This window comes from Pinus tabuliformis, chromosome 3_2, assembly GCF_031772625.1.
Source record: "Pinus tabuliformis cultivar Carrire ecotype Pingquan chromosome 3_2, CPIR1, whole genome shotgun sequence".
NCBI classification, from domain to species: domain Eukaryota; kingdom Viridiplantae; phylum Streptophyta; class Pinopsida; order Pinales; family Pinaceae; genus Pinus; species Pinus tabuliformis.
In genome coordinates this window covers 470,292,724-470,311,802 of record NC_142302.1, presented here as the reverse complement: position 1 = coordinate 470,311,802, position 19,079 = coordinate 470,292,724, and the positions used below count along the sequence as shown (strand labels likewise).

The window sequence follows — 19,079 nt, the reverse complement described above, 5'->3', positions numbered from 1 at the left end:
AGAATAAGGAGAGGATGGAGAATTCTCATTGTTTGGAGGAGGAGGAGGTAGAGGAATTGGTAGAGGAAATAATGGAGGAGGTAGAGGAAATAATGGAATAAGTAGAGGAAATAGGGAAGTTGATAATTATTTTGGATTCCCTATAGTTGATGAAGAAACAGATGCCACAATGAAAAATATCTCACCTTCTGTCCTCTTAAATTTTCATGGATTAAAAAGTGAAGACTCTGAAACCTTCTTATTTGAATCTAAAGTTTTGTGCAGAACTTGTGATTATTTACAAGACTCTCAAATTGTTCCCTTCAACATTGAAAGGAGCTACTTTAAAGTGGTTCATGGGATTGGTCACTTAGTCTATTAGAACATGGAATGACACGAAGAAAGTGTTTTTGGACAGATATTTGGATTATTGCATGCCTATCAATCACAAGGATGAAGTGTTCAAAATGATGCAAAGAGAGGATGAAAATTTAGAGTATTTAATTAAGAGATTCAACTATAACTTAGAAAGAGAAAAAATGGATAACTTAGATCAAGATACTTTAAAGCTCTTTTATTAAAATCCATTAGAGATGATTGGATAGATATCCTTAACATGATGGGGAAGGGAGATATCTCTCAACTCCCATTAAGTGACATTAGAGAATTATGTGTTCATCTCTCAAGAGGAAAATCCAAAACTGGGAAAGGTCCAAGAGATCCTTCTCTTGTTAGGGTGAATAAATCTGCAACTGGATCAGTGAGTAGGGTAGAAATTGGAAACATGCTTGATGAATTTAAAACAGATATTCTAGGGAGCCTTAGTGAACAGATAGACACCCTTAAGTTACAAAACAAGTAGAAAGCCAAGACTGATGCTCTGGCTATTTTCTGTCCCAAATGCAGAAAGAAGCACGCTTTAAGAGAATTCCCTTTAGATGAAAAAGTCATAGAGACTTGTGTGATTTGTTCAGAAAACCATGAGACCAAAAGTTGTCCTTCAATCCCTGGTCTTAAGTCTGTTTTTTAAGAGGAAACAATTTCAAATCCAACAGAATCTCTTTGCTTTGTCTCTAGAATACCTTGGCAAGGGCAACAAAATCAGGGTTTTAACAACCAAATGTATATGCAGCCCCCTCCAAATTGGAATTCTTGGCAACAACCTTGGCCTCAATCTCAATCTCAAACTCAACCTTGGGCTCAAGGAATGCAGAATCCTTATGGAAGATTCTCTCCATACTATCAATATCCTCCATCATATCCAAACTATCCTCCCTAACAAATTCCTCAACAAAATCAACAGCCCCAACTTCAAAACCAAAACCCTCAACTTTCACTACCATTTCCATAGAGACCAAATCAGTTACCTGCCCAACCATTACCTAACCCCAACAATAAAAATCCTTATAATACATATATGGTGGAAGGACAACAATTTCCAACTTACATGATCACTCCATTAGATCTCAATGATGTCCAACTGAGATCTGGTAGGATATTAGAAAGGAAAAAACCTTCTGTAGTTATTCAAGAACAAGACAATTTTGAGGAAGCTTCTCTACAGCAAAATAAAATTTTTGAAGGAACATCTCCTCAAAACCAAAATATTGAAAATGAAAAATAGAAAGAACCAATAAACTCAACTCCTATCATAGAGAAACAACCAGTATCCACTTCTACACCTCCTTTTCTAAAAAGGTTACAAGTTGATAGAGGGGTAGAAAAGCATATTATGTTGCCTAATTATGATTTTCTAGATGAATTGAAAAATGTCTGTATCAAAATCCCTTTGTTACAAGCCATTAAGGAGATCCCAATTCTAGCTAAAACAATAAAGGAGTTGAGCATGAAGAAACCAGGAAGGAAAACAAAAGAAGTAAAAAGAATTCAGCTAACAGGAAAAATAACAGACATAATGATGGGAAAAATTTCCATACAAAAATATGTAGATCCAGGAAGTCCAGTTGTAAAAAAACATATCAATGGAGTTGAAATCCCAAATACACTGATTGACTTAGGAGCAACAATAGACATCATGAGCAAACAAACCATGGAACAGCTCAAACTTCCCAATATTCTTTATACACCTACATTACTACAATTGGCAGATAGATTTGTAATCAAACCAGATGGTGTGTTAGAAGATATTTCAGTATCCTTAGACTCTTGGGAGTACCCTATTGATTTTATGATCCTAACCCCGAAGAGTAATCTAGGAGGACATCCACTTATATTGGGAAGACATTGGCTAGCTACAGCTGATGCTTTCATTAGGTGTAGATCTGGTGATATGTATATCTCTGATGGTAATTCAACTAAGAAATTCACTCTATATCCTCCAGCAAGAACAATCACAGAGATAGATGACAAAGAATGGTTTGATGATGAAAATGATATTCAACCTCTCTTTACTATTTCAACCATTAGTGAAGATAGTCAAATCTTAAATACAATGGAAAATTTTGAATCATCTCTAGAATATGAACATGATTAGTTTCAAGAAAAATCTAATATTGAATATTTTTCATCTAAGCAGATGTCTCTTTATTCTATGGAAGAAATTGGTAGCTCTACAGTTGAAATCTTTCCAGGGAAAACATTGAAGATAAACAATAACTTGGGAAAGTTACAACAGGAAAAGCTAATCAAAACTTTACAACAACCTTCTTCTGCATATGCATGGGAATACACTGACATGAAAGGAATTAGTCCTAAGACTTGTATACATCACATCTACATTGAGAAAAATTGTAAACCTATCAGACAACCTCAAAGAAGGATGAATCCAAATCTTAGGGAAATTTTGAAAGAAGAGTTGCAAAAATTTTTGAATGTAAATTTTATTTACCCAATTTCAGACAGCCAGTGGGTTTCTCCTCTAGTGATTGTGCCTAAAAAGAATGGTAAATGGAGGGTATGTATTGATTATCGAGAATTGAATAAATCTACCCTAAAAAATCATTTTCCTTTGCCCTTTATAGATCAAGTGTTAGATACATTAGCAGGTAAGAAGTACTTCTCATTTTTGGATGGTTTTAGTGGTTACAATCATATTCAAGTAGCACCTGAAGATCAAGATAAAACCACATTCACCTGCCCATGGGGAACTTATGCCTACCAATTACTCCCTTTTGGATTATGCAATGCACCTGCAACATTCCAAAGCGCAGTACTATGAATTTTTTATGATCTGATACATGATTGTGTAGAGGTATATATGGATGACTTTACAGATATGGGAATACATTTGAGGAAGCATTAGAAAATTTGTAAAAAGTTCTTAAAAGATGTAAGGAAGCAAACCTTTCACTAAGCCATGAAAATTTTTTTATGATGTTTACAAAAGGGATTGTTTTAGGACATCACATTTCAGGAGATGGAATTAAAGTTGATAAATCTAAAGTTGAAGTCATCTCTAAATTATCAATTCCAAGTTGTCAAAAGGATGTTAGAAGTTTTCTAGGATTCACAGGATATTATAGAAGGTTTATAGAAAATTTCACTAAACTAGCATCACCACTCTTCAAATTTCTCACCAAAGATTGTGAATTCAATTGGAATCCTGATTGCTAGTTGGCATTTGAGACTTTGAAAGCAAAAATTTCTGAGGCACCCATCTTAAGAGGTCCAAATTGGAAACTACCTTTTCATATTTCAACAGATGCTTCAGATACAACTCTGGGAGCTGTATTAGGACAAAAATATTTGATCCCTTACAACGTCTACTACACAAGCACGAATTTGACTCCCACTGAGTTAAATTACATTGTAACTGAAAAGGAATTCTTAGTTGTTGTTCAAGCTATCAACAAGTTCAGACATTATATAACAGGCTATGAAGCCTTTGTTCATACAGATCACTCTGCAATTAGGTACTTAATGAATAAACCGATTACTAATGGAAGAGTTACAAGATGGTCATTACTCCTACAAGAGTTCAACATCATCGTTTTAGATAGACCTGGAAAACAAAACACAGTTGCTGATTTCTTGTCTAGAATTCAAAATATCAAAGATGACACTCCAGTTGAAGATAAATTTCCTTATTATCCTGTTATAGTAACTACTCAAACTCCTTGGTTTGCAGATATTGCTAATTACTTAGTCACAGGAAAATTACCTTCACATTTGTTTCCTAAGGAGAAAAGAAAAGTCATTCAAACAAGTGCAAATTACTCATGGATTACTAATGAATTGTATAAAACAGGTCCAGATCTCATGATCAAAAGATGTGTTCGAGAAGATGAAATACCTAAAATTCTCAAGGCATGACATGATGAACCTTGTGGTGGACACTTTGTTGACAAGAGGATAGCCTATAAAATCCTTCATTTAGGATATTATTAGCCCTCCATCTTCATAGATTCCAAAGAATATGTAAAAAGGTGTGACAATTGTCAAAGGGTAGGGAAACCTGCTCCTTCAGATGAAATGCCACTACAAACTCAAGTACTCATTGAACCTTTTGAAAAATGGGCCTTGGATTTCGTTGGACCAATTAATCCTCCATCTAAACAAAAGAAGTATATTTTGGTATGCACTGATTATGTCACCAAATGGGTAGAGGCTAAAGGATTACCTTTTGCTAATGAAAAATCTGTAGTTAATTTTCTTTTTGAGGACATCTTCACTTGTTTTGGTGTTCCAAGAGAAATAGTGACAGATCAAGGATCTCAATTTACATCTAAAATGGTGGAGAGACTTGTGGAAGAATAGTCTACTCCTTACCATCCACAAGCAAATGGTCAAGTTGAATCTACCAATAAAGTGATTGAAGAAATTCTCACTAAGACTGTACATCTACACATAAGAGATTGGGCAAAAAGGCTTGCTGAAGCCTTACGGGCCTACAGAACTACATGGAGGAACACAACAGGACATACTCCCTATGAGCTTGTTTATGGGAAGCAAATCCTGTTCCCTATAGAGTTTCAAATCAGAATCTTCAAGATGGCAGTCCAATTGAGACTGCATTTATCAGAAGCACAGAAACATAGATTGGAGCAACTCAATGAGCTTGATGAAATTAGGCAAGATGCAATTCAAAGAACCAATTTAGTCCAATAGAAAAGGGCTAAATGGCATGATAAGTATATGAAGGAGAAGAAGTTTCAAGCAGGAGACTGGGCACTTTTGTTCGATTCAAAATTCAAAGCTTTTCAAGGGAAGTTTCAAACTCATTGGCTTGGGCCATATGAGATTGAAGAAGTCTTTAATAATGGAGCAGTGAGAATAAGGACAATAGATGAGAGAAAGATACCTCTTCTTGTAAATGGTCATCGGTTAAAGATATATCATAAGCCAATTTCAAGGGAGGATTTTGTCAAAATTTTCCAAGATAACACTGAGATGAAGTTGGTGAAGAATAATTATTCTTCTCCACTAACTTTGTTTTTCCTGTATATATATATATATATATATATATATATATAACTAAAATGTATGTGTCTGAAAACCAATTGTTCATTGGCTTACTTATACAGGAAATACAGGGTGAAAATCAGAGATTTCTGACATCCTATATTTCCTTTTTTCTTCCTGTAATAAGTAGTGACATAAAGCTACATTCATTTGCAGTGCCTAATCTACAAATTCATTTCATTTCATTTCATCTCACTTCACTTTCATTCCCTTTCACTGTTATATTTCATTTTCCTTTCATTACACTCCATTTTCATTTCATTTCACATTAATGTTCCATAGCCATATTTCATCTTTATCATGTTCTGCAACTAATTCCATTCCACAGCCAATTTGATTATGTATCCATATCTCATTCCGCAACTCTGTTCCAAACAAATGTTGATTGCAAGAAATTGAAGACTATTTTTTTTTTGAACACTGATATGCTAAGAAGGGTACCTGTGGATCAACATGAAAGAAAAACAACAAACAAAAAGGTTAAGTTCCAAGAGGTAAAAGTGCAAAAATTTATTTTAAAATAGCAAGGTTAGAACATAGAGTATGTATAATATGGGCATTCATATGTTTCCATGACAAATCATCATTTGATTTGATTGCAATCTCTATCGTATTGCATATCCGCCACATCCTCCATATTCTATCACATAATGGTCCATAATTAACTCCCTCATTGTTTTTAACGGTCATGACGACGACGTGACATACTTGTCCACGTTTCTCCAAAACCCTTACCATCTACTTATTTCATGCAAACCCACAGTTCTTTTCACCATACTCGCAGTCAATCCATTTCATAAACCAGGAAGAGTAATTCTGAAGGTTAAGGAATTTGGCGTAGCAGAAGGCATGGGACTCATTATCAGATCAGGACTGGTAGGAGCAAATTATATGGAAGGATACCCACAGCTCAAGGAAATGTTGCAGAAGGCTGGATGGCTCAAATTCATTGAAAAATTTGATGGTTTTCATAAAGATATCACAAAATGCTTTGCTAGATCTTTTGATGGCACAGAGGTAGAAATTGGAGATATTAAGTTTGCAGTAATAAAGTCATTCATAACCGAGGCTACATAACTTCCAAGGCATGGTGAAAGATGGTTCAAAAACAAGGAATTCCATAGTGAATCATTGAAAGTAATACTCAGGAACCTAGGTATGGATGTCTCTATTTTTAGAAAAGGAATTCCCATTTCAAGTCTTAAAAGTAAGTGGAGGAGAATGCTTTTGATACTACAGAAATTTATCACCTGTGAGGTGAGATTCGGTTGCATGTATGTCTACCATATCCGTTTACTGATGAATTTCCTATAAAACAGAGAAATCAATCTTCCTTTCTTCCTGTTGACACCTAATCCTCACGATTGGGTGAATTTATATAAATAGTTAAATTAGGAATGTGAACAGTCATCAGGAGATGAACTGAGTAGTCACACCCTTTTGTATATAACAATAGCATACCTAATGAAATAAATCGAATCAGTTTCACTGCCTATTGGAGTTACTGCCTGGTCGAACATGGTATCAGAGCCAATCCTCAAAATAGTTGTAACTCCCTTCATTTTTGCTATTGTGGGTTGTACGCTGGTCTGAGCACTTTCCACTGAGCGCTGTCCTCTGTCGTTCTGACCTGAGCACTGTTCTGACTGACATCTATCCAAAACACTCTCTGGCGCACCAGCACTGCCTCTGTCCTTACATAACATTCTCTGGTGCACCAGCGCTGCCTCAGTCCTTACATAACACTCTCTGACATAGTATCTGTCCATATTCCATATTGCTGGCAGAATGGTCGCTGTAGTGGGTAACTGTTTCTTGAGCGTTTGACAGAGATTATTCTCCTTCTTCACGGAGAATTCCGCAGGCTCAGTCACCTCAATCCTACCCCATCGATCAACAACAAGTCGCATTGATCTAAAACTCAGTCATTTTATTCCGCAGGCTCTTTTCCTTTTGCCATGGCTTGCTTGTAAATTACAAAGTTTTTACCAGTTCGAGGACTGACATCGGAGCAGACTCGATTTCTCAAAATCTAACTCGAACTTTTGCCATTGCTAGAGGTCTAGCAGGTGCCCGCGTCTTATTTTATCCGACTCTTTTTTAATGTTGTTCGGAACAAGTTTGAATCGGAACTTCGATGGTGGGATGAGGTTGATCAGTTTGTTTTGTTAGGTGTTGTTCCATTCCCTAAAGATGTTCAACGCTTGAAAGAGCTTGGAGTACGAGGTGTTGTTACACTAAATGAGCCTTGCAGATAATCACCCTGTGAAGGGCGTTGGCGATGGAGGGGTCCGTGTTCCTCAACTCGTATTTTTTTTGGGCTTAACTAGTGCGTGTTACATTGTTTTTTGGTGCTGCGTTCGTGGACAGCAAGTGTGTATTACATTGTTTTTGGTGCTGCGTTGGCCATAAGTGCGTGGGCAGCATTTAAAGGTCAGAACTAGTGGCTGCATTCTGGGACAGCGTGCTTTGCTTCACATATGGTGGAAATTTCTTTGGAAGGTTCCTCTTGTATCTCTGTTATGCAATTATTGAAGATTTATGTGGGGTAAATTATCATGTATTGTCTAATACGGTCTTGATATGAGTTTATTAATGATGCTACAAATTTTTGAAAAAAAAATAAAATAAAAAAATTGTAGCAGAATATTTGGTGGAGGCAGAACATCCATAGTGCATTGAGCCCTTTTTTAAAAGAGGCCGTATACTGCATATACATTGAATGTTTTATTGGTAGCCGTATACATTTTGAAAGTCATTTTCTCTCAGTGTATTGAAGTTGTGATGACAGTGATTCAATGGGTACATGAAAACCTTATCTTAGAAGTCTTAGTGGACAATAATACCCTTTGAGAATGCCCTTTTGAGTACATTTTTACTGTATATTGGCAAAAGTATTCTTTTCTATCAGCAAAAGTTTTTTTTACAAAATGCATTCAATAATCTCCATGGTAGGAATAGTTCTCACTGGCAAGGAGAACTACCCTGAATGGTCCCGGATGATAAAACACACCCTCATCTTCAATGAGTTGTGGAAAGGAGTGTGTGTCGGAGAAGGAGACAATGACCCAGTACAGCCTACCTCAGACAAAGAGCTCGTCATTTGGGAAAACAAGAATAGCAAAGCTTATGCATTAATCGCAGCATGTGTAAATGAAGAGGTGAGTTGCCATATTTCGTCATATTCAACTGCCTTTGAAGCCCTACAAAAGCTGAAAGAACTCTATGACTCACATTCTGCACTTGAAGTTGTCCAACTCATGATTAAACTCTTCACTCTTGAACTGCAAAATAATGATCCTCTTGCTCTTGCATCTGAAGTAAAGTCTATAATGCATGATATCAAATCCACTAAGGTTGAATTGGATATTCCTCTTATTGCTTTTCTCAAGGCACTTTATCCTACTTACTCCAATTATCTTGAGTCATTGCAAGCAAATGGAAATCTTAAAGATATAACCTTTGACTCTCTTGTGAAAAAGTTTGCTGAAAGAGAGAAAGCTTTCGGAAAGAAGACAGCCCCTGAATCTTCTGAAGAGACTGTGTGCCTTGCTCATAAAGAAAAGCATCCTACTCAAGATTCTACAAGAGGAAGAGGTGGACGAAGAGGAAGAGGAAGATATTTCAGAGGCAGGGGGGGCAGACATTCTCAAGAAGAAAAGGCAGATCTGCATTGCATTCGTTGCAAAAGAAATGGATCACATGATGCCTCTACATGCAAGCTACCATGGGACAAAATTGAGCAGAAAAGAAACCAACAGAAAGGTAAAACTGATGATACAGACAAAGGTAAAGCACCTGAATCTGCTCACTATGTTGAGGCACAATGTAACATTGGAGTAAATGAAGATTTGTTTAATGCTTCACTTGCTTCCTGGAAAAATGATTGGTTGCTTGATTCAGGAGCAACCTGCCACATGTCTCATAGAAAAGATTTTTTTGAAGATTTCACTGACAATGTTGATGGAGCAGTATACTTTGCAGATCAATCAAAAATCAAGCCATCAGGGCTTGGCACAATCAGGCTTAAACTGCCTGGTCTTCCAGACTTTCTTCTGGATCATGTTCTATATCTCCCACAGCTCAAGAGAAACTTGTTGTCCTTGGTTCACATCCGCCAGCAAGGTCACTCCATTCATATGTTTGATGGCAAGCTTGAGGTAAGAAAAGCATCTGACCACTCACTTGTCATGAGGGGAATAGAAGAAGAAAGGCTTCTCAAACTGCAAGGAACATCTGCTCATGCACAACATTTCTCATACAATTCTCATCATGAAGAAGGTACACTTCCATCAAGTTTATTATGGCATGCTAGATTTGGACATTTGAACTATGACAGTCTCCGCTTATTGAAGAAAAATGGTGTTGTTGGTTTGCCTACAATTCCTAGAAAACTTAAGCAATGTGATTCTTGCATTCTAGGAAAGCATAGCAAACAGTCTTTTCATGATTCACATTCAAGAGCACATAGGAAACTTGAACTCATTCATTCAGATTTATGTGGTCCAATGCCTGTTTCTTCTGCAAATGGAAATAAATATATCATGACATTTATTGATGACTACACCAGAATGTGCTGGATTTATTTATTGAAGAACAAATCTGATGCTTTTTAAACATTCAAGAATTTTCATAAATGGATTGAAAATGATGCACAATCTCATATTGGGTCTATTCGCACTGATAATGGAAAAGAATACACATCAAATGAATTTGAAAACTATCTTCGCCAACATGGGATCAAACATCAAACAACTGTACCTTATAATCCCCAACAGAATGGTGTAGCTGAAAGAATGAATAGAACAATCTTGAATATGGTACGATCCATGCTTTTCTTCAAAAATGTAAAGATAATGTTTTGGGATGATGCTGTTCTATGTGCTGCATATATAAAGAATAGATGTCCATCTAATGCTATAAGAAACAAGACTCCTTATGAATTGTGGTATGGACATGTTCCTTCAGTAAAACATCTCAGGGTCTTTGGTTCCACCTGTTATGCTTTGATACCAAAGGTACATAGAAACAAACTTGGTGCTAGAAGTCGTAAGTGTATCTTCCTGGGGTATTCAAACACCTCCAAAGCATACCGCCTCTATGATGAAGTAAATAAAAAGTTTGTTGTATCTAGAGATGTAATTTTTCTTGAATCATCCAAATCTTACAATGTTGTTGAGCGGCAACTTGATCACTTGGATAGATTCACAAAAACAAAATCATTTCAAGAATTTGATAATCAGATTCCACATCTTGAAGGGGGGATTCCTATTCTAGATCAACATGTGGAATCTTCTTCTGAAGAACACTCTCCCCCGAATGAAACTCCAACAACGAATGATGCTTTAAGTGATGTAATTGATAGAATTGGGAGACTCAATCTTGATTCAGTCCCAACTCAATCAACAGAACAGCCTGGACCATCTCAGAAAGGTCCCCCAAAGTGGCTAACAAAGACACTTGAAAGTGTTCATCCTGATGAAATTGGAAAAACAGGAACCAGAAATTCAAACCGACAAAATGGAGGTGATGTAGATGACTCTAATTCACCTGTTGATATGGATGTTTCTTATGATTGTGAATTTAACTTGTCTACAGATTTTGAACCAACTTCCTTCAAAGAAGCTGCTTCTCATGATGAATGGAAAGAAGCAATGCAAAAGGAGTATGATGCCCTCATAAAGAACGGCACTTGGAAGCTAGTTGATCCTCCATTTGGAACCAAACCAATTGGCTACAAGTGGGTCTACAAGAACAAGTACAAAGCTGATGGCTCACTTGACAAGCACAAAGCTAGGCTTGTGGCAAAAGGTTTTGCACAGAAGAAAGGGGTCGATTATGAGGAAACTTTTTCCCCCACAGCAAAATGGGCCACCATCCAGACACTCTTTGCACTAGCAGCTCAGAACGGTTGGAAAGTCCATCAAATGGATGTAAAAACTGCCTTCTTGAATGGAGATCTAAAAGAGAATTTTTTTATGTCCCAGCCTGAAGGATTTGCTGTGAAAGGACATGAACATAAAGTATGCAAACTTGTGAAGTCCTTGTATGGCCTCAAACAAGCACCACGAGCCTGGTATGAAAAACTAACTGAGCATCTTTTGAAACTCAACTTCAATCATTTTGATCTTGATGATGCAACTTTATTTGTCAAGAAAGTTGGCAAAACAGTTGTATATCTTGTGGTATATGTAGATGATCTTTTAATGACAGGGAACAAAGCTACATTGCATCCATAAAGAAGGAATTGGGGAAAAGTTTTGAAATGACTGATTTGGGCTATGTTCATTACTATCTTGGCATTGAAGTAACCCAACATCCAAAGTCCATATTTCTTTCTCAAAAGAAATACATTGTAGATTTGTTAAACAGATTTGGCATGACAGAGTGCAATCCTCTTACTACTCCAATGGAACAAAACTTAAAGCTCACATCTATTGAAGGAAAGGAATTTGATGATGCAACAAAGTATAGACAGCTTGTAGGAAGTCTCAACTACCTTACTACTACCAGACCAGACATTTCATTTGCTGTTGGAATCCTCTCCAGGTTTATGCAAAAGCCTTGTGAGGGACATTGGTCTGCTGCAAAAAGAGTTCTAAAGTACTTGAAGGGAACTCAAGACTTTGGAATCAAGTACACACAGGTGGATGACTTCAGTTTGATCGGATACTCTAATTCAGACTTTGATGGAGACAAAGAAACTGGGGTATCTACTTCAGGATATGCCATGAGTCTTGGATTAGGAACTGTCTCTTGGAGATCACACAAACAATCAGTTCCAGCAGATTCCACAACAGAAGCAGAATACGTGGCAGCAGCTGAAGCAACAAAAGAAATTGTGTGGCTCAGGAAAATTCTTGAAGATTTGCAGGTAAAACAAGTACAATCAAATCCACTCATGATTGAAAACACCTCTGCAATAAAGTTGGCCAAGAACCCAATGTTCCATGATCGAACAAAGCACATCAATACTAAATATCATCTGATCCGACATCATGTTGAGGCCAAAACAATCCATCTCCGTCATTGTTCCACAAATGAGCAAATTGCAGACATCTTCACCAAAGCGCTTGGAAGAGAAAAGCTTGAAAGATTTAGAACGATGCTTGGACTCACCAACATCCCTTCAGATTAAGGGGGAGAATGTTGACACCTAATCCTCACGATTGGGTGAATTTATGTAAATAGTTAAATTAGGAATGTGAACAATCATCAGGAGATGAACTGAGCAGTCACACCCTTTTGTATATAACAATAGCATACCTAATGAAATAAATCGAATCAGTTTTACTGCCTATTGGAGTTACTGCCTGGTCTGACACTTCCTGCTAAATAGTCTAAGAAGGATGGCCTCAAATGTGCAAAAGAAAATAGAGTTAATAGATGCAACCATGTACCATCATGGGTCGATAAAGATACTGATTGAGTTTCATTTAAAAGGCATAGGAGATACCTGGGAGGATTTCCTCATTAGAAACCATTTCCAAGAAGCACCAGAGTCACCCAAAGAAGATAATGTTAGAAGAAGCAAAAGAAAGAAGATTGGTATAACTATTAAAGACAAACCTGAGTCTTCATTACAGAAAGATGATGAAAAATTAATATCTGAAGAACTGACAGAAATCAGGAAGCAAATGAGGGCAAGAGGAAAAATAAGAAAGGAGAAAAATATTACAGAGGAGGAGAATGTAAGTCATCCACAACCTAAAAGAAGCTCTAGACTCCGAGGTTTGGTAAAGAAAACATCATTAAAAGGGACAGAGTACATAAACTTAGACGAGGAAACCCCAGAAACTTCTCTTGTTAACATCTCTTCTACACACAGTCCTCAAAATTCTCCTGACCATCATTTTGAAGGTAGCCCAACCAAAAGATCTCTAGGGATAGACCCAATGCAGTAGCAAATATATGATTATATAGAATCAATGGAGAAGAAAAGTGCCTCAATGAATCTAGAACCCTCTGTCAATCCACAAGAACCTCTAATTGACTCTCTCAAACAGGAAATTTGTGAATTAGAGATATTGAATAGACATGTCAAACAGGAGAATGAAACCTTGAAGGAACAAAGTAAATTGGACAAGGCAATTCATGATAATACCATTCTGCATCTAGGATTGTGGTATAAGAAAAATAGGAAGCTGAAAAGAAAGAATAAAAGTCTAAATAGAACAGTCATCAACCTCAAATACAGGCTTCTTATGAGGAAACCCAGAATGACAGTCACTTCAAAGAAAAGCAAAAGAAGAAAATTAGATGTATTAGCACAAGTGTTTGAGCAAATGCATTAGAGAAGAAGAACTCACATTTTTGGCAAATTGCATGAGGACATGCAAAGATTTTGCAGTGGGGGTATGTTGAACCTCAGAACTACCTTCCCTTTGACATTTGTTCTCACCTTTTTCTCGTATTTTCTCATAAGACTATAGATCCAATCAATGATAAATGCTAGGTTTTGTCTTAAGAAAGCATTAAAATGATTACCATATTATATTTTCATGTTCTTGCTATTTTAACAGATTTTTGCAAATTAGCTACAAAACGTAGCCTATTTTGCATCTAACTGTGGGTTCCATAGCTACTCTCATGGTTTGGCAGGTTACAAGTGTCAAATGAAGAACTAGGCCACATGGGAATTTCCAGAAACATCTCCACATGGATTCTATCCTACTCACTTGGTCCAGATCGATAGAAAAGCATGCCTAAAGTCATGGTCAAAGATGGAGTCAAATACGTTATCTAGTAGCAATAGGACTCTTGATTTTCTCTTTCGTAGCTAATAAAGAGTCTAATAGTTATGTTGAGGAGTTAATTCGGATTAAGCCACCTATAGCTGATCAGAAGTTGAGGAGTTAATGTGGATCAAGCCACCTGTCGCTAATCAAAAGTTTAACAGTCTCATTACAATTCGAATTAAGCCACTTGTAGCATGTTTTTCTTATAAACAATCATGATAGTTTCGGATTAGCCACCTGTAATAAGATTTTCTCTTACAGTTATGTTATTTTCCTATAAATATCGGTTGAATGAAACCGAGAAGTAGTTAGAAGCTAGAAGGAATTACAGGCTTTTGTTAAATACTCTGTTCAGACTTCGTTTTGTTGATAATACAAACTCTGTTTTGTCAATGATGGTTTAAAAGTGCATCTTTAACTAGCTAGCATCCAGCCACATCAGTTGCAGAGGGCCCCTGCACTGAAGGAGGTTTTTCACTTGTTGTTTTCAGTTTAATTTCTATTACTTTGTTTTCTACAAGTCTGTTTTCTCTAATTTTGTTTCATTTCAGTTTGTAACCAATAGTGTAAGGATAAAATCACAACTGTGCAAGTCTTGTTCTTTTGAGATATTGTATGAGAAATGACTGAATGAAAAATGAAGTAATGAGAATACACAGTTGCTTAGCTTCTTACTATTTTGTTACTCATTTTCTTAGCATAGAACTGTCAATTAGCTGTATTAATAGATGTTCTCAAAACCATTTCGAAATGATGATAATTCTAACTTAAATGGTTAAATATCTAATTCATGCAGTGATTGAGCTTACTCAGCACATTGTTAGTTTTACATGCTGTTATCTTTTCTTTTCTATTTTCAGGTCATTACTTAGTTGCATCACTTGACATTCCAAAAAATCATTTCAAGGAGATTGATTCTATCATATTCCAAAATTGAATGGTTGAATGGCTAAATGAATGCAATTATTGAATTACCTTCTGCATCAACATCACTTTTTGTTTTTAAGAATTAGATCCATGGATTAGGACTAAATGGTAGGATAAGGTAGATGCTCTGTTTTTTTCTTATTAGGTTCTAACTAGTTAAAAGGTTCTTGGTTCATTTTTAGGAGATTAGACTAACTTAGGAACCTTTCCTTTCCTTTAAAACTCATTAGATCCATGTAAATCTCTCATAGATTGTATATTCTTAAACATCAAAGAACATAAACCCCCAAAACAAACATAAAAATAAAAAACAACGAAGTAAGAGAAAAGTTAACTAAGCACATATAGTGCATCACACTTCATCAGTCTACAAACCTCGGTTGATAATTCATGCAAGCAATTTAGGACACTAAATTGACTAAACACTTCATGCAAATCCACTCTTGAAATAGCTCCATTATTATGATCAATCTCAGGCTCAAATAAGGAGTTGTTCTGAACAAGAACCAGATTAGAATCATGACTCTTTTGTTGGAGTTCATCTCGTTATAGTTGTGACTCAAATTGGAGAAACCCAACCGTCTCTTGTGCATGATGTACATAGATTTTGATATCAACAAGAGTGACTTTGTTGATATTCACTATTTCCTCAGCAATAGAAAATATGCGAAAACACTATTAATTTGAGCCATTTTACAATAACTTGTCTTTAGAAAATTAAGGGTGTCGAAATCAACAAAAAATGCAATTGTTATAAAGCAACTTCAAGTCAAATGTATGAAATGTAGAATAGTTTTCACCTACTTACAATATTGATCAAACAACGAAGAGTATTATCAGATAAACCATACGTAAATTTCGTAAGGTGAATCAATGTAAATTAAGCCCCCCCAACTTAATTATGTTCTCCATATAGTAGGTAAGGACACTTACAAATGCAAGAACTATGTTTTAGAACAACCCTTTATAGTGATATTTGTGTCATATGTCATGCAAATCGTAGACTATGCAAGGAGTAATGCCATTGATTAAATTGTTTATTTTCCCAGAATGTGTATTTTGTGATCTTAGACATGATGCCTTAACACTCCAGTGGTATTCACTGATGTGCACAGGAGTGAATTTCGTTGAACAAGATCCATTCACTCACCTTCTTCAACTTCAATGACTTATAATATTGTGCTTCTTTGAGGAAAGTCAAGCACGCTGGAAATGCCCTTCTAATTTAAAACTTTTCCAAATTCGAAAGAAAAGATGTTGTAGGATTTGTTACTCTAGAATTTCAATCAACAACATTGCATGCCCACACATAGTGAATCTAATCCAAATGGAAAAGCCATTGTAACAAGGTTGTCATCAATAAGTATCTCATATGCAACCAAAGAGATCAATGGAGTGATCAACTTTCAAAATAATATGGTAGATGCATGTAATAAAATTATTCTTCAAATTTCCAAAAATACCTTGACGTTCTAGCTTCATTGGAGTAGTAAATTGCATGGATATCAACCAAGCATTGGTGGCCTTGAACACAATCCAACTGACACCATCATTGCTTCTCCCTATAATCGATTCAAGGGAAGAGAAGGCATTGTAATCCCATGTACATCAGCAACAACGTGGCTCTAAACCTTTTTTTTGGCATTGCGGGGTTTTCTCAATGGCTTCTAGCCTACAACACTTCACACAAATCTGCTTCATATGGGTCTCATGGTTGAGTGTGTATACATTCACAATTAATTAATTAATGTAACCCAACACAAATTGATAACAGAATAGAACTTCAACGAAGGAACTTATAAAAAATCTCATGTTGCACCTGTGCCTAAATCATTATTCGAGAAACATGTGTCATATACTCGAGGTGCAAAATTGTCGTCCTCCAGAGTCTTAATAGAGACGGCTTCATTTTTATCCCTAGGTAACAAAAAAAAGTTACTTAAAACTTCAAATCCTGTGTTTGAGTTTCTGAATCAATATCAAAAATATTAATTGCACATGGTTCTACAAGAACTTCGAGTGTTGCCTCACCTCATTTCTAATAGCAATTCATGACCATTATGAAAGTAGTACCTACACGTTTCTCTCTACAATGATCACTCTTGACACACCTACATGTTTCTCTCTACAACGATTGCTCTTGAGACACTCAACACTAACAATTTGATTTTGGAAAGGTGTTTACAATGATAGGACATTAACTCCACTTCCAATGCACCTTTGGTGAAAACCTCGTCACTTACAATCAATTCTTTGCTTCAACTAGAACTACATCTGAAATGGATCCATGCACGACATATGAAAAGAAAAAGTGAAACACAAATCAATGCAAAGTGAATAGGAAGAGCAGAAGAGAGGAGAACAAAGGAGCACTTAGCTCTGATGGCAATATGCAGCAACAAGCCTTTCACAACTACACCAACAACCCTACACTAACTCTCAATGCCATGGATGGACAACTAAAAAAGGAGCACCTAGGAAGTTTGCAAAACTAGTGGCTCAAGCTAATCAACAAGGAAGATAAACTACTGCTCTAGTACCATTATTGGAATCACAATTGGAAAGTGAATTATATTCGTATTAAGAATGTTGTACATATAAATACAATGTTCAAACAGTTGGATTCAAGTTTCCAAGGTTTCTTGCACTTTAGTAACTGGTTACATAACACATCATAGCCCTAAAGGATTAGGTGTCCAACAATCTCACACTCACTCAAAACAAATATACAATAATAGATTTCAAGAAAATGATCAGCAGGGCTTTCGAGGATGGAAGTAAGAGATCGATTTTCCAATATTCATTATTCAAATCGCTGAGGCCTGAGCTCATTCAGATTTCCTGCAAAGGATCTATAGTTTTCCTTAACCAGAAAGAAATTGTTGAAGTAGCTGAGAAATTGGATTTCAGAGTCATGGTTCTTTCGCCAAATTTGAACGTGCCACTGAAAGAGATGTACAATATTATCAATTCCTTTGATGTTTTCATGGGAATCCATGGCGCAGTATTGAAACATTTTTTGTTTCTTCCATCGGGGGTTGCTTTTGTATAGGTAGTCCCTCTAGGAATAGAGTGCGCTTCTCAGACATTATTCAGAAGGTCATCCATGAAGATGGATACCATAGAATACCTCGTATACCCAATATTTCCACAAGAAATATTGTTGTATGATGAGTATCCAAAGGATCATTTATATCTGAGGGATCCAAATTCAGTGAATGCTAAAGGGTGGGAGGCAACGAAGAAGGTATACCTAGACAATCAAAATGTGAAATTATATTTTCCTCGCTTAAAGAGAATGTTCATCAAAGCACTGGACCTCATTCACTCTGGAAGTAACGTGAATTGAAGTCTTAGAGAATAAAGAGGTTCAAGAAAATTTCTATCCATTATTATCAAAGTGGTAAACATTCACCTTACAATTGGTCAAGCATCTCTCCACGCACTTTTTTTCTATAATATTGGTCATAGTATCCTAAGAAATAATCATTGTCCTCAATATGTCACGACACTCATATTTGAATTTTTAGGTAAACGTATATGATGTCTATGATCCACTCAAGTCAAAAGAATTTGCTTTGAAAATTTGGTGTTCATAAATTTAGAATTGTTTACCAATAATGTATAAAAAATTAAAATATCAATAAATATAAATATTGTAAGTTTTAACCCCGTACAAAAATTACCTGCATACGAATATACATAGAGATTTTCCCCTGGATCCCAAAACTGAGACTACCAAATTGATTTTCATTATGTTCCTTTCAATGTTACAATACATATATATACATGCTAAAGCATCCAATACCGTGGACCGAAAACCATCGCGCCCAAAACCATGTGTGAAAATCATGCAGAAAACCATAGGTAGGTCCACCCACCTAATATAGGGTCCCAAAACCATAGCTAGTCGTGGAAAGAATATAACACAACCCAACATTCTCCCACTTGTTGTTTTCTTTCCACAGGTGGCCACAGGAGAGCTTAGTCATTTATCGAGCCCTGTAATGCCCA

At 36.2% G+C, this 19,079-nt stretch overlaps 1 pseudogene; it reads left to right on the top strand.

The window, feature by feature from the left end:
• Window positions 1-18,414, top strand: part of LOC149181330 (xylan glycosyltransferase MUCI21-like) — an 81,507-nt pseudogene extending 63,093 nt beyond the window's left edge.
• Window positions 18,415-19,079: the final 665 nt, after the last annotated feature.